The 24,733-nt window shown below is 36.8% G+C and overlaps 2 long non-coding RNA genes across 3 annotated transcripts in view; both read right to left on the minus strand.

Moving 5' to 3' along the window:
- LOC116562333 overlaps positions 1-24,733 on the minus strand; it is a 311,253-nt gene that overhangs the window by 81,022 nt on the left and 205,498 nt on the right. The window lies entirely within an intron of this gene.
- Positions 8,499-22,421, minus strand: LOC116562334. The gene is made up of 3 exons (XR_004273882.1): positions 22,210-22,421; positions 18,446-18,450; positions 8,499-8,510 (listed from the first exon to the last, which is right to left on the minus strand). It is a non-coding gene; the product is annotated as an uncharacterized LOC116562334 (long non-coding RNA).

Consider the following 24,733-nt stretch of genomic DNA (forward strand, 5'->3'; position numbering starts at 1 on the left):
TGTGAAGAATATGTGTTGGTGTTATCAATCACTTGATGAATTTATTCATAAGATATCTTTGTCGAAAATGTGAATATTTAAAACAGTGACCCAAACATCTAAGGGAAAAATATAAACTGCTAGAAAACAACAGAAAAGAAGGAACACTTAAGTAAAATAATAGATGTAACATGCATATAATCTGAAATCATGAAAATGAAATCTAATGCATAATTTTTAATATATAAAATCCATTTATATATTTTAGAAAAATAACATTAGAAAATAAAAAGGGTTAGAATATGCCAGCCAGAATTAAAGCGAAAAAGCTAAAGATTCTTTCTGTCTCTTAAATCACAAGCTCTTATCTGGAAAATGTCACAGTGAAAACTTCTGCCAGTATTAAATGGGATCTTGGTGAGCTTCATTTAATATCTCTATTCATACTCAAACAAAATGTTTTTAAGTAATGGAGATGAATATTATGGTTTTAAATCATGAAAAGTTAGAAATAATGAATCATATTCAGTGCTCAAAGCACCTTAAACTTGAAGTATGATTCTTTTCATAATGACATATGGTTTTCAGAAAAATAGCAGAAATTGACATTCTAGAAAAACAAAATGAGTGATTCACACCCCAGCAAAATCTAATATCACTTCCAGGAAATTAAATACTTTATGTGCCAAGTTAGTCATAGATTCTGGCCTTACTTCAAGAGGCACTACTGATATTCTTAGTTGTTTTGCTTTTTGTGTGTGTTTTTTTTGGGTGTGTGTGTGTGTGTGTGTGTGTGTATGTTTTTTAAATTCTAGGAATCCATAAAAAATTATCCACATGTGAAGAATTCATAATGAAACAGACTTACTGCATCTGATTCATGTGTCTTCATGGAATTGACATAAAGACTTGGCTTTAGAGATCTTCTAGAACTAACTCCCAACTGATACAAAAATAAATTACTTCTAAATTACCTACATTATTTGCCTTCGTAGTTGTGTGATAATTGCAGGATCTGGGGGCAGTCTACTTGCAAATGCATCTAGTCATGTTCTTGGATGTCTTTATTTATTAAATAATCTATTATACTCAATTTAACACACGTCTTTCAGGTATGTGTACCCGGCTCTGTGATAATTGTGATTAACAAGAAAAAAAATACAGCTGACTATTGAACAACATGAGTTTGAACTGTGTGGATCCACTTATAGAAAGATTTTGTTCAGTAAATGTTATACCTAGGGTGTCCACCTCTCCTGCCTTTTCTTCTACCTCCTCTATATCCTCTTCTTCTGTCACCCCTGAAACAGTGAGACCAACCCCTCCACTTCCTCATCCTCCTCAGCCTACTCAATGTGAAGAGGGTAAGAATGAGGACCTTTTGTGACAATCCTTTTCCACTTAATGAATAGTGAATAATTTTTCTCTTTCTTTTGATTTTCTTAACAAGACTTTCTTATGATTTTCTTAACAATGCTTTCTTTTCTCTAGCCTACTTCATTGTGAGAATACAGTTATGCTACATATAATGCACTAAAATATATGTTAATTGACTGTTTATGTTATTGCTGAGACTTCCAGTCAACAGTAGTCTTTTAGTTAAGCTTGGAGGGGAGTCAAAAGTTATACACAAATTTTCAACTGTGTGGAGTGTCAGTGCCCCTGACTCCTGAGTTGTTCAAAGATCAACTCTACAGTCACAAGGAGCTTACACTCAGGTAGAAAGACAGTAAAGTCCACATTATAACAGAATTTGGTAAGTGCCCTAAAATCAGTAGAAATGGGATTCAAGGAGAGAAGGAAAAGAAAATATAATTTCTTCTATATTTAGCTAAAATAACCTTCCCCTAAATGTACATAATTTAGATCTAAGTCATACCTTTTAGTCCTAAGGAAATAAGCATTTCTTCCATGCAAGGGGTTTTAAAATTTTGTTGTTACTCTTATTTGTTTGCTTTCTTGCTTGTTTTTGTCTTTTGGCATAAATGACAAAACATCAATGTCACCATCTTCTACTAAAAATCTCATCAACGATTTATCAGATTAAAAGATGCCTGCATCTTATTCTCTTTTTAATATACATTTTGTTTCAAGATCCTCCTTAAAACATTATTAATAAAAGTAAACACAATATTACATTTAAATATGAATAATATAATGCTATAAACACAGTTATACATATTACTTTGTTCTGTAGTTAGGGTTGTAATGCTGTACGCAACCAAGTTTTCTCTTTACTATTATTTTTTAAGTGTAGCAAGACCATGCAAGTGCAGTGAATTTTTGTTGCTTGCTTGCTTTTAAAAATAATTATTTCTATGAGATTATGGGTTTTTTAAATATGTTCAAATATTTTACAATTAAATTCTGACACCAAACATTAACTCTCATATCAGATTTAGAGATTTAACGGTACTTCTATTTTCATTCAGGCAATAATGAAAATGCTGATGAATATAAAGTTAAGTACAGGGTCTTCTGGATTTCTGGGATGGCATAAAATAAATGTCTGCAGAGAAATATTGACCAACTGTTTGCTGCTGAAGAACCCACTCCACTTTAAGACAGTGTGTGGGAAAGAGGTCCCTGAGACTTAAATCAAACTTTTTAAGACTCTAATATTTTTAGGTATCTTATGAGTATTTTCATTTTATCTTTAGTACAGACCTATGAGGTAGATCTATTATCAAGCTATTTCATCAAAAAGGAAACTGAGACCTGCATAACTTTCCCAGCTTGCATGATCATGCATTTGATTGATGGACTAAGAGAATCAAAGGTGATACATTGATTTTAATTCCCAGGAAATAATTATTCGATCATTGATTATTGACCAGATTGTTCTATCGCTATATATCAGTGATGTTTTATGAAATTTTAATACAGATTTTTATAATCAATAACTTCACTAAACACACCTGAATTGCTAAAACTTTGAAAATTGGAAAAACCAAACACTAGCAAGAACATGGAGCCAGGGGAACTCTAATACATAATGTGTGGGAATGTAACATGGAATATTTTCCTTCACTTTGAAGTAGGGGCCTGGGATTTTACATACAATATGTAGAATCATATATACCATATATTTTCACTGTAACCAAGGAGTTTCCTACCTATGAATTTACACAAGAAAACTGAAAAACTACACTCAAAAAATGTTTGTAATGAGAATATTCAGGAAAGCTTTTATTCTTTGTAACGAAAAACTAAATATTGTCAAAGTGTCTATACAGAGAGCAATAAACTGTGGTGTATTCATACTGAAATATGACTCAGTAATAAAAAGGAATCGTCCACTGATAAGTGAAAAAACAAGGTGACTCTCACAAATATGCTGAGTGAAAGATGCTATTCACAGAAGTTAATGTGTAGTAAAATAATTGCATTCCCCTATTTTATTGAGAAAAAGGAAGTTATACTCTATGCCATGGCTTGTTCTTAGTAAATGGATACTGGCACCTCGTATGTGCTTTACTGTTTTCCAAGGGCTACTGTGAAACAATCTAAGTAGCTGACATCAAATTCTCACACATGTGTTTTACCTTTTTTGAAAAACTGAATTATTTCCCTGGATCCTGTCACCTTTCTCATTCTTCATGGTTTTCAGCAATTGCCAAACTGGTTTCTAACCATTCTTTCCTTCTGTACTTGGGTATTTGGCCTGGAGATCTCTGAGGTGGAAGTGCTGGCATTGAGAGCTCTCTCATTATTTCCTCAGCTACACTGGGACTTAAACAGCATCTTATCTTCCTATAACAGTTGCAGTGAGACAAACTCCATGCATAAACACGACAAAAGCAAAACAGCAGTTAAGTTGTTCTGTTAACATTATACCATCTGTTGCGAGGAATGGAACTCTCTCTTCCTTGTTCCTCTTCCTGTTTTTGAACCTAGTAAAAGTGTTCTTTTTATTGTTCCTGTCATATTTTCCAAGGCTCAGATTATTTTTTATTAGCCTTCTTGGCACTGTTACAGTTTCATGCAACTCTTAAATTTGTGTTTATGTGTGAGCACCTTCTCCTTTTTTTTCTTCTTTCTAAATGTATAATCATCAAACAATCCTCCAAAGTCACAAAGCTTTCTTTAGATAATATGAAATTTTCTTCTCTTCTCTTGAGACTTTTTCTTATACAGACTCTAACAATCCTATTCCTCACCAATTCTCTACATTTTTTTCCCCAAAAAAACAAACAAAGGCCAACTAAGATTAGAAACTTGCATGGGTATATGCAGTCAGAATTGGAGTGAACTATGATAAATAGAAGACTTTCATAACTGTACCTCCTACACTGCTCTCCATTCAAACTAATGAGGTGATATTTTCTCTCTGAAGTGATAAATAGTCTGTTAGTTTTGTGATTTCTTGGTGAATTCTTTCTCTGACAATGACTAAGGAATTTTTCACATAACCAGAAGGGACTTAACTATGTGTTCTTATGAAAATAGGTCTATGGGGTGTCCTAGGAAAGTAAATGCACATTATTTTAATATAATTTAAACAACAAAGATAGAATAATGATGCTAAAGTCCTGTTTTGTTTGCTTGAAGGTCATAATTGTCCCAAATATAGTGTACTAGGGTCATGGTATTATTTTCAATGACTGACATGTGTTGCATTATATTCAGGATTAAATATTAATGCTATAGAGATTGTGCAGAATTATATGAAACAGAAGTTGAATAATGAACAAATAGGCAGTATAGGGCAAGGAGTGGTCAAGGAGTGGTAAGACTCCTTTTTACTCATTTTAAACAAAGACTTAGGTGATATCCGTGGGCAGGATTTAACCTTTTCAGTGAATTTATGACGTGGTTTGGAACATAGCAATTTCATTAAAATCTAGATGAAAGAAGTCCCTCGCACCTTCACAGTTACAAATCCAGTTGCCTGTGTCTCAAATGCACCACCACATCCTCCATATAGGTAATTGAGATTGCTACCATAGCCTGCTAATTGGCATCTCAATCATAAATGTCTCTATGTTCTGTCTCTCCACAGTGATCTACAGAATTAATATGAATCGAATTCCCAAGTGGGCATCTTTTCACAGTCTTTAAACCATTTCCTATCCTCTTTAAACAATTTCATTCCATGTAGCCTGCTCTGAAGACACTCCGAGCTTATTCCTTCGACACAGTTAAAAACATGCATGGTCAAACACTGTTATCGTTTGACATTATGGGGGTAGTCTTGCAATTAGAAAAAGCAAATTCATATTGTACTTAGAAAGGGTGAAATATCTCTCAGAAATGCTTCTGAAATTTCTATTATTTTGGGCAGTACTATTATTGTCATCAACATAAAGGCATTGTGTTTTCTTCAGCCTTTCTTCTTCTCTAGAGGTAGACTGAGAACTTATAAGGAGAAACTTACATGTGTAGCTAAGCTCCTTTGAGTCTGATCACTCATGGGAGCCAGGGTGTACTGAAAAGAGCACACTTTCTGCTCTGCTCCTTTAAGCCATTTGTTTGTAAAGACAGGTCGTCACACAGTGGTCCAGTTCTACCAATGATTGGAGAATAAGTATATTTTTGGTTTCTATATTAGGAAATCCATTTGCCTACAAATAAAAGAAATGCCTTACTTTGGCACTTCCTTAATAATGAAAATTTAATTATATTTCCATATATCTTCTATTTTATTTATATTCATTAATTGGCTCTGAAATTAAATGAAGAAAATGGTTATCTAATGGATTCTCTTTCAATCCCCACAACATTTCTCATTCATTTCCTATGAATATTGCAGATAGTATAGATAGTATATGTTCCCTTATACATTATTATATGTTCTTTAGTGATGTTTGGATTATATTGTTCTTACCATTTTGGTCTTTCTAAATCTCTCTCTCTTTCTCTGGCATCTCTCTCCTCCTTCTACTTCCTTCCTTCTCTCCCTCCATCCTTTCATGATTATTTAACAGACAATTTGTACTGGCTGCACCAGTATGGCAAAGCCTGACTCTCTAAAATATTACATCTTGGTTCTTCCTTGTGAAACACACACTATTTTTAGATTTATAATTATGTAAAAGTCTGAAAGAAGTGAATATTATCTCTTTTTTATTTATTTCTAAAATGTTTCTAAAAGTATAAAAGAGGATTGATGCTATTTAACTTATCTCAAGGTAATATCAATTTTTAAAAATGTGCAAAAACTGAGGTCAAAATAAAAGATTGTATACCTATAAAGACATTGACAAACAGGTTGCTACTTTAGCATTGAAAGTATGTCCAAACGACTAGATGGGATTTTCACTACGACCTATGAAATGTCACATGGAATCTCATTACCACTACAAACATCAAAAACATGGACAAGATATGTGAAAAGAAATATTTTCAAATGTTGGAAAACACCCGATGCAGTGCTGTAAACTGTGAAGGAGGAAAAAGAAGCTCTGCAAGTTCAGTTTTTAGGTTTCAATATGGGAAAACAGACCTCAAACAAAGAACAGTGTTTGCACTGAGTTGAAGAGACAAAAATGGCAGTCCAGGTAAATGTGGCAGCTAGAATTTGTGTGACTGTGCGCCTGAGAGGAGGGAGCCATTCCACAGGAAGACAGAGCTCTAGCTTTCTGCAGAGGCATTCATTCCAACAATTCTTTGGCTGAATGCTGAGATGCACATATGTGGGATAAAATTTCACAGGAAGTAGGAAATAATCACTAAAAAACAGAAAACTGGATAATTAATTGGAGCTCAAATAAGACTGAAGTAAGTTGAATTCCTACCAGCCAGAGTAGACAGACCATATTATGCAAGGTGCCCTGGCTAGTATGCTCAGAAAAGCATGCTTTAATGGAAAATTCATAGACTGGGGAGAAAATATGCATATATCTGATAAAGAACATATATCCAAAATATACAAGGAGCTCCTGAAATGCAACAGTCAACAAACAAGTAACTGAGTTAAAAAAATAGACAAAAGATCTGAACAGACACCTCACCAAAGAAGATACAGAGATGGCAAATAAATATATGAAAATATACTCAATATTATATATCATTATGGAATTGCAAATAAAAACAACAATGAGCTACCACTAAACATCTATTATAATGGTGAAAACTAAACACCCTGTGTGTTAGTTTTCTAGGGCTGCTATAACAAAAACCAGATGGCTCAAAACCACTGTACTATCTGGATGACTCAAAAACCAGACATGTATTTTCTCATACTTCTGAAGACTAGATGTCCAAGATAAGGTGTCAGCAGGGTTAGTTTCTTTTGAGGCTTCTCTCTGTGGTTTATAGATATTTATGTTCTCCCTGTGCCTTCTCACAGTATTCCCTCTGTGTCTGTATTCTGATCTTCTATCCTTATAAGGACACCATATTGAATTAGAGCTCACTCTAAATGACCTCATTTTATTCTAATTACACTTTATAAAGGCCCTATCTCCAAAAACAGTCATATTCTGAAATACTGGTTGTTAGGACTTCAACACATGAATCTTAGGGGAGCACAATTCAGTCAATAGCACCTAGACAACACCAAATGCTGGTAAAGATGTGGGGCAGTGGGAACTCTCACTCATTGCTGGTGGGAATGCAAAATGGTACAGCTGCTGTGGAAGACAGTTTGGCAGTTTATGACAAAGCTAAACATAATTTTATGTGATCCAGCAATCATGCTTCTTGGTATTTATCAAAATGTGTTGGAAATTTATGTCCACATAAAAATCTGCACACGGATGTTTATAGCAACTTTATTCATAGTTACGAAACTTGGAAGCAACCAAGAAGTCCTTGGTGAATAGATGAATAAACTGTAAGACTTCCAGACAGGGATGTACACAGCACTAAAAGGAAATGAAGTATAAAGCCATGGAAAGACGTAGAGAAACCTTAAATGCATATTGCTAAGTGAAAGAAACCAATCTAAAAAGGCTACACACCACGTGATTCCAATTATATGACATTTTGGAAAAGGGAAAACTAAAGAGAGTAAAAAGATTGGTGATTGCCAGTGGCTGATGGCAGAGAAGGAAGAATCAATAGGGGAGCAGGGAATTTTTAGGAAAGTGAAACTATTCTGCATGATAATACTGTCATGTGTGAAAAATCCATAGATTTATACAACATAAAGAAATTGTACTGTAAACTATAGAATTGAGTTAATGACAATGTTTCAGTATTGGTTCAACAATGGAAATGAATGTACTGCAGTAATGCAAGATTTCAATACCAGAAGAAGTTGTGTGTATGTATTGGGGGAAAAGGGGTAAATGGAAACTACTTTTTCTACACTTTTTCAATATACCTAAAACTGCTTTAAAAAGTAATGTCTATTTTTAAGATACTAAAATGATAAAACCAAAACTAACTGCTAAATTTAATATATGAACTTAGAAAAGCTGTAGGATACAATGGATATTTTTTTAAAAATTTACTATATTCCTATATACCAGCTATCAATATTTTGAAACTGAAATTTTTGCATCAGCGTGACCTGGATATGAGACTTGGAGTCAAAGAATATCATTTTAGAGCTTTAAGATTTCACTTCCTTGTTGGATGTTGGACTTACATGGGACCTGTAGCTGCTTTGTTAAAATCATAACAGGAATAAAAACCATAACACAGGAAAACTTTCATTAAAGTCGTAACATAGGAATAATTTTTGAATAGTATATTCAAGATCTGTACAGCAAAACTATAAAATTTCACTTAGACTACATATTAGTCTATCTTCATGCTGCTGTGAAAGACATACCTAAGGCCAGGAGTGGTGGCTCATGCCTATAATCCCAACACTTAGGGAGGCTAAAGTGGCTGCATCACCTGAGGTCAGGAGTTCAAGACCATGCTGGCCAACATGGTGAAACCCCATCTCTACTAAAAATACAAAACTTAGCCAGGCATGACAGTGGGCTCCTGTAGTCCCAGCTACTTGGGTGGCAGAGGCAGGAGAATCACTTGAGCCTGGGAGGTAGAGGTTCTAATGAGCTGAGATTGTCATTGCTCTCCAGCCTGGGCTACAAGAGTGAAACACTGTCTCAAAATAAATAATAAATAAATAAATAAATAAATAAGAAAAATAAAGACATACCCGAGACTAGGTAATTTATACAGGTAAAAGGGTTTAATGGACTTACAGCTCCATGTGACTGGGGAAGCCTCATAATCATGGTGGAAGGCAAGAAGGAGCAAAGGCACATCTTACATGGATGACAGCAGGCAAATAGAGAACTTGTACAGGGAACCTCCCCCTTATAAAACCATTAGATCACATGAGATTTATTGGATATCACAAGAACAGCATTGTAAAGACCCACCCCATAATTAAATTACCTGCCACCAGGTTCCTCCCACAACACATGGGAATTCAAGTTGAGATTTGGGTAGAGACACAGCCAAAGCATATTATTCTGCCCCTGGCCCCTCCCAAATCTCATGTCCTCACATTTCAAAACCAATCATGCCTTCCCAACAGTCCCCCAAAGTCTTAACTTATGTCAGCATTAACTAAAAAATACACAGTCCCAAGTCTCATCTGAGACAAGGAAGTCCCTTTTGCCTATGAGCCTGTAAAATGAAAAGCAAGTTAGTTACTTCCTAGATACAATGGGTGTACTGGCATTGGGTAAATACAGCCTTTCCAAACGGGAGGAATTGGCCAAAATAAAGTGGTTACAGGCTCCATGCAAGTCCAAAATCCAGCATGGCAGTCAAATTTTTTTTTTTTTTGAGATGAAGTCTTGCTCTATCACCTAAAGTATAGGCTGGAGTGCAATGGCACAGTTTGGGCTTACTGAATCCTCGTCTCCCAGGTTCAAGTGATTCTCCTGCCTCAGCTTCCTAAGTAGCTGTGATTACAGGGACCTGCCATCATGCCCAGCTAATTTTTGTATTTTTAGTAGAGACAGGGTTTTATCATGTTGGCCCATCTGATCTCAAATTTCTGACCTCAAGTGATCTGCCCACCTTGGTCTCCCAAACTGCTGGGATTATAAGCATGAACCACTGTCCCAGCCTTTGGGCAGTCAAATCTTAAATCTCCAAAATAATATCCTTTGACTTCATGTCCCACATCCAGGTCATGCTGATGCAAGACATGGGTTCCCATGGTCTTGGGCAGCTCCCCACCCTATGGTTTTCATGGGCTGGCATTGAGTGTCTGAGGCTTTCGTAGGTGCAGAGTGCAAACTGTCAGTGGATCTACCACTCAGGGGTCTGGAGAATGATAGCCTTCTTAAAGTGCCACTAGCCAATGCCCCAGTAGGGACTTTGTGTGGGGCCTCCCACCCCACATTTCCCTTCTACACTGCCCTAGCAGATGTCCTCCATGAGGACCCCACCCCTACAGCAAACTTCTGCCCGGACATTCAGGGATTTCCATACTTCCTCTGAAATCTAGATGGAGGTTCCCAAACCTCAATTCTTGACTTCTGTTTACTCACAGGCTCAACACCACATGAAAGCTGCAAAGGCTTGGGGCGTGCACCCTCTGAACCCCTTTTAGTCATGGCTAGAGCAGCTGGGATGCAGGGCACCAAGTCTCTAAACTGCACACAGCAGAGGGACCCCAGGCCCAGTCCATGAAACCAATTTTTCCTTCTAAACCTCCAGGTCTGTGATGGGAAGGGCTACCACAAAGGTCTCGGATATTCCCTAGAGACATTTTCCTCATTGTCTTGGTGATTAATATTCGGCTCCTCATTACTTATGCAAATTTCCACAGACAGCTTAAATTTTTCCTCAGAAAATGGGATTTCCCTTTTTATCACATTGCTGCAAATTTTCCAAACTTTTATGCTCTGTTTTTCTTTTAAAACTGAATGCCTTTAACAGCACCCAAGTCAAATCTTGAATGCTTTTCTTCTTAGAAATTTCTTCCACCAGATATCCTAAATCATCTCTCTCAAGTTCAAAGTTCCACAAATCTCTAGGTAGGGCCAAAATGCTTACAGTTTCTTTGCTAAACATAACAAGAATCACCTTTGCTCCAGTTCCCAACAAGTTTCTCTTTCCTATATGAGACCACCTCAGCCTGAATGTTATTGTCTATATACTATCAACATTTTTGGCAAAGCTATTCAACAAGTGTCTAGGAAGTTCCAAACTTTCTCACATTTTCATGTCTTCTTCTGATCCTTCAAACTGTTCTAACCTCTGCTTGTTACCCAGTTCCAAAGTCATGTCCACACTTTGGGTATCTTTTCAGCAACGCCCCACTTTTCTGGTATGAGTTTACTGTATTAGTCCATTTTCATGCTGCTGAAAAAGACATACCCCAGACTGGGCAATTTATACAGGAAAAAGAGTTTAATGGACTTACATTTCCACATGGCTAGGGAGGCCTCTCAATCATGGCAGAAGGCAAAGAGCAGCAAGTCATATCTTACATGGATGGCAGCAAGCAAAGAGAGACAGCTTGTGCAGGGAAACTCCCATTTTTAACACCATCAGATTTCATAAGACTTTTTCACTCCCATGAGAACAGCATGGGAAAGAACCCCCATGCCCATGATTCAATTACCTCCCACCGGGTTCTTCCCATAACAAGTGGGAATTCAAGATGAGATCTGGATGGGAATACAACCAAACCATATGAGACAAATACAATATAAACTAAGTATGTACTACATTCATTGGTAAGAGACAATAGTAATCTCTGGATTTATGAAAATTAAATAAAAACTGCCAAGATATTTTTGAAGAAATGAACAATCTTACTTTAAAATTTACGGAAAAATGGGAAGGACATAGAGTTGCCTAAAATAAAATAGTAAAAACAAAAACTGAAGCATTTACTGTACTTTAGATGGAATCTTGCTCTGTCGCCCAGGCTGAATACAGTGGTGCGATCTCAGCCTACTGCACATCTGCCTCCTGGGTTCAAGCAATTCTTGTGCCTCAGCCTCCCAAGTAGCTGGGACTACAGGCATGTGCCACCACACCTAGAAAACTTTTGTATTTTTAGTAGAGATGTGGTTTCACCATGTTGGCCAGGCTGATCTTGAACTCCACACCACAAGTGATCCACCCACCTTGGTCTCCCTAAGTGCTGGGATTACAGGACAAGCTACCACACCTGGCCAGTTTACTATATATGAAACTATAATTAGTATGCAAACAAGTGAAATGTGAACAAAATGAAGAAGAGCTTTATTAAGTGTTAAAACAGCTCAGAAGAGACCCAGACTGCGTACCTCCTCTCTGTAGGCAGGTCGATGTATTGAGTGTTCAGCTCTCAGCAGAGAGGAAGCCCTGGAGAGGCAGCTCCTCTCTGCTACCAGTCATCCTGACATCTGCTGTTCTCAGCAGAGAGGAGGCCCTGGTGATGTTGCTTCTCTCTGGACCTTGTATTGCCTCATCTCTCCATCCTCTGTCCTCCCTGTCTTCTGCCTGCTACGGCTAAGCCTGGGGCCCATATAGACCTGAGAGGAGAGGAAGTGTGTGCCATTTGGTCCATGGGTGGCCCAGAAAAGGGACCACAGTGCCCTACTCCAGTCCACGGGACTGGCAGCTCAGCCTCCAGCCTTCAGGCTCTTGCTGGCCTTAAGATGGGGCCTTACCAGGGAACTGCCACTTTCTGCCATCTGTCTGCCTCCTGCTTTCATTTATGGCCCCTGGGCTCAGCCCCAATTTTGTTCCAATATCAGAGCAGGTGCTGATAGCAGGGAGAAACCAGGCAGTGGGGGTGGGGGCAGGCACCCCTGAGCCTGCAAGGGCAGGGGGGGGCCTTTCTGGGCCCCCAAAAATGCAGAAATGCCTGAGTCTACAGCCCAGTTTGGGGGGTTGCAGCTGTGCCTGGGAGGGCAAGGCTCTGCCTGTTCCCAGCCCAGATCACAGGGAGGCTCTGATTTACAGCTGTAGTTTGGGAGTGGGGCTGCTACCTACTCTGTGGAGTGGGAGGCCTGGGTCTGCAGCTGTGATTTGGGCAGCTGCAACTGCACCTAGGGAGCTCCCACCTCAAAATGGAAGGGGCAGGGCTCCCACTGGCTAGATGGAGTATGCTGCCTCAGCTGTGCCTCCATGCTGTAGCCAGCATGATGGCAGTAACAATCTCTTTGGAGCAGCCACTGCCATCATAAGAATGGGTGCAGCAGATTGATCATACATGGACTTAAGGGAACTTTTCAGGGTAATGAAAATATTCTGATTTATTTGTGGTTATGGTTACACTGTCACAATATATTTGTCAAAACTCACCAAATTGGACTCTTCAAATTTGTGAATTTTATTGTACAAATGTATGACTGCTGATGTAATAGTATAGATTATAAAAAATAATAAGTTCTGGTACTGCCTGTTAGCCAGCTGTGTTTTAAAATTATCATTCATCCTCCTATATTTCATCTATAAAATAGCAATTAAATTGCCTTCTTCATCTGCTCTACTTATCTTTAAAAATTTTCTCAATTTGTAGACGAAGAACCTCTCATGAATGTGCCTTATAAACTATAAAATACTCCTTTTGTTTTGATTATTGTGTAATATGAGTAGTTGGATGTTAAATGAGTAGTTGAATAAGATACTTCGGGCTATGTTTGTGCTAATGGAAAAAGATGGCTATGTAGTAATCATTCATTTTCCATTTGTTTCTCACATTTATAAAACTGTCCTCTGTATTATAGCCACAGTCATTATTTGAAACGCCTTCATCTCTGAATGCCTGTCATCCTTTCCTTTCCAATTGATTTCAGTTAGGTCTCTGTTTTAAAAAGTGATCACATTTGTACCTTGTTTGAGAGTACCTGCTGCTTTTCCTAGGTAACACATAGCTCATCCAGGGATTCCCTTTTGTTCAGTGAGTAAATGTTGAACCCCTACAGACAGGCACTGTGCTAGGTTCAGAGGATACACAGGAGGATAAAACCTTTTCATGCATTTTTTTACAGAATTGCTTTTACTACACTCCACTTACTTTCCTAGTCCACCATTATAAGCTTTGTTCGAACTTCTGTTATTTTTGCCATTTCCTCTTAACAGGAGCCCTATTCTAAATACTGTCCCTCAGAGTCACCGCACATAGCTAACTGAAGCACCTTTCTGATTATTCCATTTTTATGTTCCAAAACATCCAAAGACTCTCTTCTGCCTATTGATGCATAATGATCCTGCAGAAAAAAAAAACTATATTTTAATCAGATAAACCTGAGTTTAAATCTTGATGCCTACTGAATGACTCCAGACAGTACCATATCTTTTCCAAGCCTCAGATTCTTTGTTTGAATAAAACCAGTAATAATACTTCTTGTAACAGATATTATACATTTAAAGAGCTTGAGGCAATGCCTAGCACTTAGAGTAGCTGTCTAATAAATCATAGTTATTATTAAAAAACAAATACTCTGCAAGTCTTAGTTTATCCTTAAAATCTTGCTTTGCCAGGTCTGAAACTCCAAATAGTCCTTCCGCCCAGTTTCCACTGTTAGAAAAGCATAATATGTAATATTCTATACAAGCAGCAAAACTTCAGCAACAAAGTAAATGAGCTACATCTTGGCTCAAGGAGAACTTAAGATCTCAAGGATCTGTGCAAGAAGAGAGGTGGCAGCTCCAGGCAGCAATACCAAACACGGTTTAAGAAATAAGAGTTGTGAAATCATTATCTTCCTGAGTTTTTTTATGACTTTGCTCATGGTGGAGAATTCAATTCACATTTAAATTAAAATGTGATTTTGTGAAGTAGCAGAACACTTTCGTTTTACATTTACATTGTCACATTACCATATCATTTTGTAGTCTGAATCTAGTATTTTTTTAGGATTAAAATTTTACTTTATTTATGGATTCAGGGGTACATGCACAGGTTTGTTAAGTGGATATAATATGTAATGCTGATATCTGGGATTCTATCAAACCCATCACCCAAATAGCAAACACAGTACCCAACAGGTAGTTATTCAACCCTTGCTCCTACTCTTCTCTTCCTTGGAGTCTCCAGTGTCTACTGTTTCCATCCTTACGTGTGTGTACTCATTGTTTAGCTTCCACTTATAAGTGAGAACATGTGGCATTTGATTTTCTGCTTGTGTTAATTCACTTAGGATAATGACCTGCAGCTGCATCAATGTTGCATTTCATTCATTTTCATGGCTCTGTAATATTCCCTTGTGTATATGTACCACATTTTCTTTTTCCAGTCCACACTGATGGACACTCAGGTTGATCCCATGAGTTTTGGATTGTTAATGGTGCTGTGATATACAAATGAATGCAGGTATCTTTTTATTTTCCTTTTGGAAGATACCCAGTAGTGGGATTGCTGGGCCGAATGGTAGTCTTATTTTGTTGTTCTTTGAGGAATCTCCAACCTGCTCTCCATAAGGACTGAACTAATTTACATTACTACCAGTGTATAAGTATTCCCATTTTTCTGAATCCTCATCAATATGTTATTTTATGACTTTTTAATAACAGACATTCTGACTGTGTGAGATGGTATCTCATTGTGGCTTTAGTCTGCATTTCACTGACAATTAATGGTGTTGAGCATTTTTAAAATTATGGTTCTTGGCTATGTGTATGTATGTCTTCTTTTGATAAGTCTGTTCATGTTCTTTGTCCACTTTTTAATAGGGTCATTTGCTTTTTTCTTGTTAAGTTGCTTATAGATTCTGGATATTAGTCCTCTTTTGGATGCACAGCTTGCAAATATTTTCTTCCATTTTGTAGGCTGTTTTACAATTTTGAAAGTTTATTATGGATGTGCAAAATTTCTATAGTTCAATTAAGTTCCAATTATCAATTTTTTTTTTGTTGTTGCTTTTACTTTTGAGGTCTTAGTCATAAATTCCTTGCCTAGGCCAATGCCCAGAAGAATGTTTCCTAGGTTTTCTTCTAGGATTTTTATAGTTTGAGGTCTTATATTTAAGTCCTTAATCCATCTTATTTTTTGTAATAGGGTGAGTGACAGGGGTCCAGTTTCATTCCTCTGCTTATTGCTAGCCAGTCGTCATAGCATGAATGCAGATGTTTTAAGACTTAAATAATTATCTATTTTGTAAAGCAAATTGATTTATGTGTACATGGGCTCCATTACATCTATATTGACTTTGTTCCTTCTTAGTAAAACGTATTTTAATTTGCTGGAACACTGTATCTTTATTGGAAAATGGTTTGTGGCAGATGAATAGATAGAAAATGATGGGGAATAAGAAATGGAGACTGTGACAATGGCAGCTGCAGGAAACAACATAAATATAAATTCATCTCCCACTAGTGGAGAAATAGCTTTAAAGAATAGAAATTTTGTTGTATATTCACTTAGTTTTAAGATGCATCTTAATATAAGTATCATTTAATCAGAATGGGGAAAAGAGTTACCTTCTTTGTGGTAATTGTGTTGCTGGGACATTGGGTAGAAAATAGAGTCTATCCTGGGGAGTGAATATCTTCTCTATCAATCACCATCACGCTGTGAAGAGGTTGTTTCTAAGAGAGGTAATGCTTAAGGGAGAGGTGATAATTAGACCTAAAGACAGAAGACAGTTATTTCACTCTGGACCTTTTAAGGTAGAAACAGGGAAGCAGGCATTCCTGTTGTGGCAAACACTCATGTTTCTAATAAGAAAGAAAGAACTAACCATCAACCTTGTAAAACAGACCTGGAATCACTATCTGTATTGTCTTTTTTCATTATCTCCCAACATTCACTACAACTGTATTAAATTAAAATCTCATCTCAAGTAGCACTCACCCAGTTCTTCCAGCTTTTACATTTGCCTTCTCCTTAGAAAGTCCTCTTTCACTTTTAATGTAATGTAAATTTCTTTTATTATTTGAGATGATTCAATTCTGCTATAAAATACCTCTCACACAATAATAGTTGGAGACTTTAACACTCCACTGTTAATATTGGACAGATCAACGAGACAGAAAATCAACAAGGATATCCAAGACTTGAATGCAGATCTGGACCAAGTGGACCTAACAGACATCTACAGAACTCTCCATCCTAAATCCTAAATCTCCATCCTAAATTCACAGAATATGCATTCTTTTCAGCACCACATCGCACTTACTCTAAAATTGACCACCTTGGAAGTAAATCACTCCTCAGCAAATGCAAAAGAATGGAAATCATAACAAACAGTCTATCAGACCACAGTGCAATCAAATTAGAACTCAAGATTAAGAAATTCACTCAAAACCACACAACTAAATGGAAACTGAACAGCTTGCTCCTGAATGGTGACTGGATAAACAATGAAATGAAGGCAGAAATAAAGATGTTCTTTGAAACCAATAAGAACAAAGACATAACATACCAGAATCTCTGGGACATATTTAAAGCAGTTTCTAGAGGGAAATTTATAGCAATAAATGCCCACATGAGAAGAAAGGTAAGATCTAAAATCAAAACCCTATCGTCAAAATTGAAAGAGCTAGAGAAGCAAGATCAAAAACACTCAAAAGCTAGCAGAAGACAAGAAATAACTAAGATCAGAGCAGAACTGAAGGAGATAGAGACACAAATACCCTCCAAAATATCAATGAAACTAAGAGCTGGTTTTTTGAAAAAATCAACAAAATAGACAGTCTGCTAGCCAGACTAATAAAAAGGAAAAGAGAGAAAAATCGAATAGATGCAATAAAAAATGATAAAGGGGATATCACCACCAAAGCCACAGAAATACAAACCACAATCAGAGATTACTACAAACAACTCTATGCACATAAACCAGCAAATCTGGAAGAAATGGATAAATTCCTGGAAACTTATACCCTCCCAAGACTAAACCAGGAAGAAGTTGAATCCCTAAATAGACAAATAACAGTATCTGAAGTTGAGGCAGCAATTAATAGCCTATGAACCAAAAAAAATCCAGGTCCAGACAGGTTCACAGCTGAATTCTACCAGATGTGCAAAGAGGAGCTGGTACCATTCCTTCTGAAACTATTCCAAACAATACAAAAAGAGGGAATCCTCCCTAACTCATTTTATGAGACCAACATCATCCTGATACCAAAACCTGGCAGAGATTCAACTAAAAAAGAAATCTTCAGGCCAATATCCATAGTGAACATCAATACAAAAATCTTCAGTGAAATACTGGCAAGCTGAATATAACAGCACATCAAAAACTTATTCATCACAATCAAATAGGCTTCATCCTGGGGATGCAAGGTTGGTTCAACATACGCAAATCTATAAATGTAATCCATCACATAAACAGAACCAAAGACAGAAACTACATGATCGTCTCAATAGATACAGAGAAAGCCTTTGATAAAATCCAACAGCACTTTATGCTAAAAACTCTCAAGAAACTAGGCATTGATGGAACCTATCTCAAAATAATAAAAGCTATTAATGACAAAAGACAAAGATGTCCTCTCTCACTCTTCCTATTCAATGTAGTATTGAAAGTTCTAGCCAGAGCAATGAGGTAATAAGAAGTAATACAGGGTATTCTGTTAGGAAAAAAGGAATTCAAATTGTCTCTATTTGCAGACAACATGATTGTACATTTAGAAGACCCCATCATCTCAGCCCAAAATGTACGTAAGCTGATAAGCAACTTCAGCAAAGTCACTGGATACAAAATCAATGTGCAGAAATCACAAGCATTCCTATACACCAATAACAGACAAACAGAGAGCCAAATCATGAGTGAACTCCCATTCACAATTGCTGCAGAGAGAATAAAATACCTAGGAATACAACTAACAAAGGACATGAAGGACCTCTTTAAAGAGAACTACAAACCACTGCTCAAGGAAATAAGAGAGGACACAATCAGATGGAAAAACATTCCATGCTCATAGTTAGTAAGAATCAATATTGTGAAAATGGTATTGATTCAATGACATCCCCATCAAGCTACCATTGACAGTCTTCACAGAACTGGAAAAAAACATTTTAAACTTAATATGGAACCAAAAGAGAGCCTGCATAGCCAAGGCAATCCTAATAAAAAAGAACAAAGCTGGAGGCATTATGCTACCTGACTTCAAACTATACTACAAGGCTATTGTAAGCAAAACAGCATGGTACTGGTACCAAAACAGAGAAATAGACCAATGGAACGGAACAGAGGCCTTAGACGAAACGTCAGAAATCTACAACCATCTGATCTTCAGCAAACCTCACAAAAACAAAAACAAGCAGTGGGAAAAGGATTCCCTCTTTAATAAATGGTGTTGGGAAAACTGGCTAGCCATCTGCAGAAAGCTAAAACTGGACCCCTTCCTTACACCCTACACTAAAATTAACTCCAGATGGATTAAAGATTTAAACATAAAACCTAACACCGTAAAAATCCTATAAAAAAAAACCTAGGCAAAAGCATTCAGGACATAGGCATGGACATAGGCATAGGCAAGGACTTCATGACTAAAATACCAAAAACAACAGTGACAAAAGCCAAAATAGACAAATGGGATCTAATTAAACTTAAGAGTTTCTGCACAGCAAAAGAAACAATCATCAGAGTGAACCGGCAGCCAACAGAATGGGAAAAATTGTTTGCAATCTACCCATCTGACAAAGGCCTAATATGCAGAATCTACAAAGAAGTACAGCAGATCTACAAGAAAAAAACAAACAAGCCCATTCAAAAGTGGGTGAAGGATATGAACAGACACTTTACAAAAGAAGACATACATGAGGCCAACAAACATATGAAAAAATGTTCATCATCACTGGTCATTAGAGAAATGCAAATCAAAACTACATTGAGATACCATCTCACGCCAGTTAGAATGGCGATCATTAAAAAATCTGGAGACAACAGATGCTGGAGAGGATGTGGAGAAATAGGAACACTTTTACACTGTTGGTGGGAGTGTAAATTAGTTCAACCATTGTGAAAGACAGTGTGGCAATTCCTCAAGGATCTAGAAATAGAAATTCCATTTGACCCAGCAATCACATTACTGGGTAAATACCCAAAGGATTCTAAATTATTCTGTTATAAAAACACATGTACATGTATGTTCACTGTGGCACTGTTTACAATAGCAAAGAACTGGATCCAACCTAAATGCCCATCAATGATAGACCGGACAAAGGAAATGTGGCACATATACACCATGGAATACTATGCAGCCATAAAAAAGGATGAGTTTATGTTCTTTGTAGGGACATGGACGAATCTGGAAACCATCATTCTCAGCAAACTGACACAGGAACAGAAAACCAAATACTCCATGTTCTCATTCATAGGCAGGTGTTGAACAATGAAAACTCATGAACACAGGGAGGGGAGCATCACACATTGGGTCTTTTGTTGGGGGGGTGGCTAAGGGAGGGACAGCAGGGATGGGGAGGTTGGGGAGGGGTAACATGGGGGAAAATGCCAAATATAGGTGATTGGGGGGAAGAAGGAAACCACCTTGCCATGTGTATACCTATGCAACAATCCTGCATGATCTGCACATGTATCCCATAACCTAACATACAAAAAAAAAAATCAGAAAAAGAGACAAATGATGATAAACAAAATTAGATGTGGAAACAAGTAGCTTGTGAGGCATAGATAGAATTCATGAAAATGTTAAGTAAATCAGTAAACTATATTATGGGTTAGGAATAAATAACATTAGTAAAACAGGTATGCATCAAACATAGAGAAAGATCAAGTGGCATGTAATATTCATAATACACTGCATATACCTGAGGCATATGATTTTCCTGATACACAACAAATTTGTGAGGCTTACAAAGGCACACAATATTTATGAGTTCTTAAATTGGCCAACCATTTGTGAACTCCTTCTGACACTACCTGTGGTCTCCTAAGAGACATAAATAAAATCTACAGCTGCTCATCAGGTTAAACGATGAACCACAGCTTGGCCAGGTGTATTTCTAACTGTGTCTCTCTGATAGAACATATCTGAGGACGCAGTTAGTATATTCTTTCTGTCTTCCTTGTACTCTATCCTAAGTGGGTTATTGTACCTGTATTATTTTCCCTTGACCCTTCACTGTGTGTTTTTAATTGATTTACTACTCTGTGTTATTTGAAAAGCTCAACTTGGTTAGTGTATCCTTCTGTTCCTTGAACTCTGGGATGTACTTCCTGGGGGTATCATTAGAGGATGACAATGCAGTGAGGTAAATCCTCACACAAGAGCCAACATTCTCCTCATAATACTGCACACAACATTGAGCTCCCTAGAAATAGCAACTGAAATTTACAATGGTATCTGTAAGTGCCTGTATTTATCCACAGAGTGAGAAAATATAAAGAGCTTGCCAGAGCCTTCCATCTGTCTCTGCCCAGAGCCTGCCACATCCTTGCTCTGGTTGGATGGTGCTCATTGAGCATTCTTCTTTGGCTGGCATGTTGTCACCTTCCATACACCTGTGTGGACCCAAATATAACAACGTCTCCAATATATCACATGAAATTATTTGGCTTAGCATTACCACTCAGTTTTACTTTGTCTTTAATCTTTTTTTTTCCCTCTTTGCAACATATAACTGCCTAAGTGTTCTTCAACATAAATTGCTTTGTGAATATTTTTCTCTATTTCATCATCTGTCATGATCTTGCCTAGTGAAGCTAGACTTCAGCAAGTAACTGCTGAAGTGTTAACATCACTGTGTACAGGACAAAAAAAAAAGTAGCTGCAGAGCTGCAGAATCGTACAGAAGCCAAACTTACACAAACTTTTATTTATTTATTTATTTGTTTGTTTGTTTGTTTTTGAGATGGAGTCTCACTCTGTTGCCAAGGCTGGAGTGAAATGGCATGATCTCGGTTCACTGCAACCTCTGCCTCCCGCGTTCAAGTGATTCTCCCGCCTCAGCCTCCTGAGTAGCTGGGATTACAGGCATGTGCCACCAGGCTTAGCTAATTTTTGTATTTTTAGTAGAGATGGGGTTTCACCATGTTGGTCAGGCTGGCCTTGAACACCTGACCTTGTGATTTGACCCCTCATCCTCCCAAAGGGCTGGGATTACAGGACAAGCTTTTCAATAATTTACTTTGTTTACTCAGATGCATCTCATTTGCCCTTACAGCAATTTGAACATTTCTAAGTGCTGTAGTGCTACTAAGTCAATTGGTGGCAAAATTTCACAGCCATCTCTTAGACTAATTTTTTTCTCTTTTTCCCATTTACTTGCAATTTTCAATATGATTCTTTTTTCCTCCTCTATTCTTGCCTCTCATCACTTCTAATTGCTTCTAAATTTTTTTCTTCTTTTTGATTCAACCCCCCTATTTCTTTTATTCTTATGTCTCCACCCACTCTTTTTTGCCTTTCAAAATACTGACTTCTTTTCAAATGTGGGTTGTGATGGTTAATACTCTCAACTTGATTGGATTAAAGGATGTAAAGTATAGATCCTGGGTGTATCTGTTAGGGTGTTGCCAAAGGAGATTACCATTTGAGTCAGTGGGCTAGGAGAGGCAGACCCATCCTTAATCTGGGTGGACACCAATCAGCTGCTAGCATGACCAGTATATAAAGCAGGTAGAAAAAAATGTGAAAAGGCTAGACTGGCTTAGCCTCCCAGCCTACATCTTTCTCCCATGCTGGATGCTTCTTGCCCTGGAACACGGGATTCCAAGTTCTTCAGCTTTGGGACTCAGACTGGCTTTCTGGCTCTTCAGGTTGCAGATGGCCTATTGTGGGGCCTTGTGATTGTGTAAGTTACTACTTAATAAACTCCATATATATAGGTAATACAGAAGATATATATATATATATATACACACACACACACACACATATGTATATACTCACACATATACACATATGTATACATATATGTGTATACATATACATATATGTACATATGTATACATGTATATACATGTACATATATACATATACATATATACACATATATATATGTTTATCCTATTAGTTCTGTCACTCTAGAGAAGTCTAATATATGAGTGCTCCTAGTACCCAGTGAGTTCTTTTTATAGACTTCCTTATGTTAACCCTAAAAATGACAAAGAACTAGGCATACAAAAGAGATGAAAATATGTAGCATTTTAAAACAACACCTATATACATCCTAGAGAAAGTTTATTCAAAAAGTGGAAACGCCTTGCCTTTGTGCTTTTTCTGTGAGCTTACAATTCGAGTTGAAGAACGGCACCTCCTTACCAATTGTCCACTGAAATAAGTAGAAGTGGCTACTGAAGACCAAGGAGAAACTTTAGTATTATAAGCATTGTTTTCAATTCTAAACACCTCACTGATAGACCCTCATATAGATAAGAACAATAATAGGCAAATTTATTATTTTAATAACATCCCTTCTGTCTGGAGTGGGGGTAAAACTCAGTATCCTTAGTACTTCACATGGTAAAAATTACTGATCCTAGTGACGGTAATTTGCTCCTAAATACAAAGTTATTAATTGTGTTTCAGCATGTGTTTTTCCAAAGAAGTTTATTTTGCAGTGATGATGACCAGCTGCCAGCTATATTTTATGTCTAGTCTTTAGCTAATTTTTTAATCAGGGTCTATTTGAAAGGTGGAAATGAAACTAAGTTTCTTCATGATGTCTCAGGTTCTCCAGGCTTTCTCCTTCTGTAAGGGGCTTCAATATCACAACCATCAACCTTCTGCGATTCTTTCTTACCTCTACCCTTGGGAAAGGGTCAGATAGGCATTGTTGATTAGTTGGTCATTTAAGCCTATATGCTACCTTTTGCACATTTGCATATGAAGCATTTTTAAGAAGTAATTATTTCAGTATACGTTAAATTGACGAACTATTAGGCAGGAGATTCCGTGTCTTATAATTTTATAATGATATCAGGTTATAGCAAATATATCCTGCCTTCAAGAGGTTAAAAACCTAATCAGACTGGGCAATATAGCGAGGCCCACATCTTTAAAAAAAATTGTGATTTACCTGATAAAGGATTTCAGACATCAATTACCAGCTAACATGGGAATGAGAACAATGTTTGTTCTCTCTGCAAATTACTTGACATGAATAGATGGCTTCTCTGAGAGTATCATTCAGAGAATATAACATAGTGGAAGATAAGGGGTTTTTGGAACAATATGTCAGAATTTGATATTAGTTTGTTATTTACTAGCTGCGTGACTTGAAAAAAAATATTTAATTTCTCCAAATATCAAATTTTTAATCTAGAAAATAAGGATAAGAATTTCAACTCATAAACATTTTTAGAGGATAATAAATTCAACAATTAATATAAAATGAGTTTAAAAATAAGAAGAAATGAAATGAGGTCAATTATTGTACAAATATTATGAATATACAGTTTGATAGAAGAAATAAAACCCAGGGCTTAATAGACCAGTAGGATCTCTATAGTTTATAAAAATCTATAGAACATTTCAAAATAGAAGAGAACAATTCTGATCTTTCTAGCATAAAAAATAAACATTTAAGATGATGAAAATCCCAATTACATTGATTTGATCTTTGCAAATTGTATGATGTATTATCATATTAACCCCAAATATATACATCTATTACGTATCAACATAAATGAAAAGTGAAAAGAGAAAGTTCCAACATATCCTAACAATTCTTCTTCTTCTTCTCTAAGAATCTTTCTGAGAACAGTATTAGGGAAAATGTGGTATAAGAAGTATATAAATACTTTCTGTGTATTGCTATTAAATATACTGTGTTGAAATTTTAAAATTAAAAATTATAGAAAAGCTCACATCTAATTAAGTTTATATCACTGTCACTCACTATTCTCTAAATTGCATTCACTGACATCCTTTCAGTGAACTTGCTTTACTGATTATCTCCTCTTTCTCCCATATTTCTTTCTTTTCTCTTAACCTTCTTAACAATATATTTAAAATATTTAGACTGTTTAAGTCTTCCCGG

This window comes from Sapajus apella, unplaced genomic scaffold (genome assembly GCF_009761245.1).
Source record: "Sapajus apella isolate SASKATOON/1434 unplaced genomic scaffold, GSC_monkey_1.0 scaffold32, whole genome shotgun sequence".
NCBI lineage: Eukaryota > Metazoa > Chordata > Mammalia > Primates > Cebidae > Sapajus > Sapajus apella.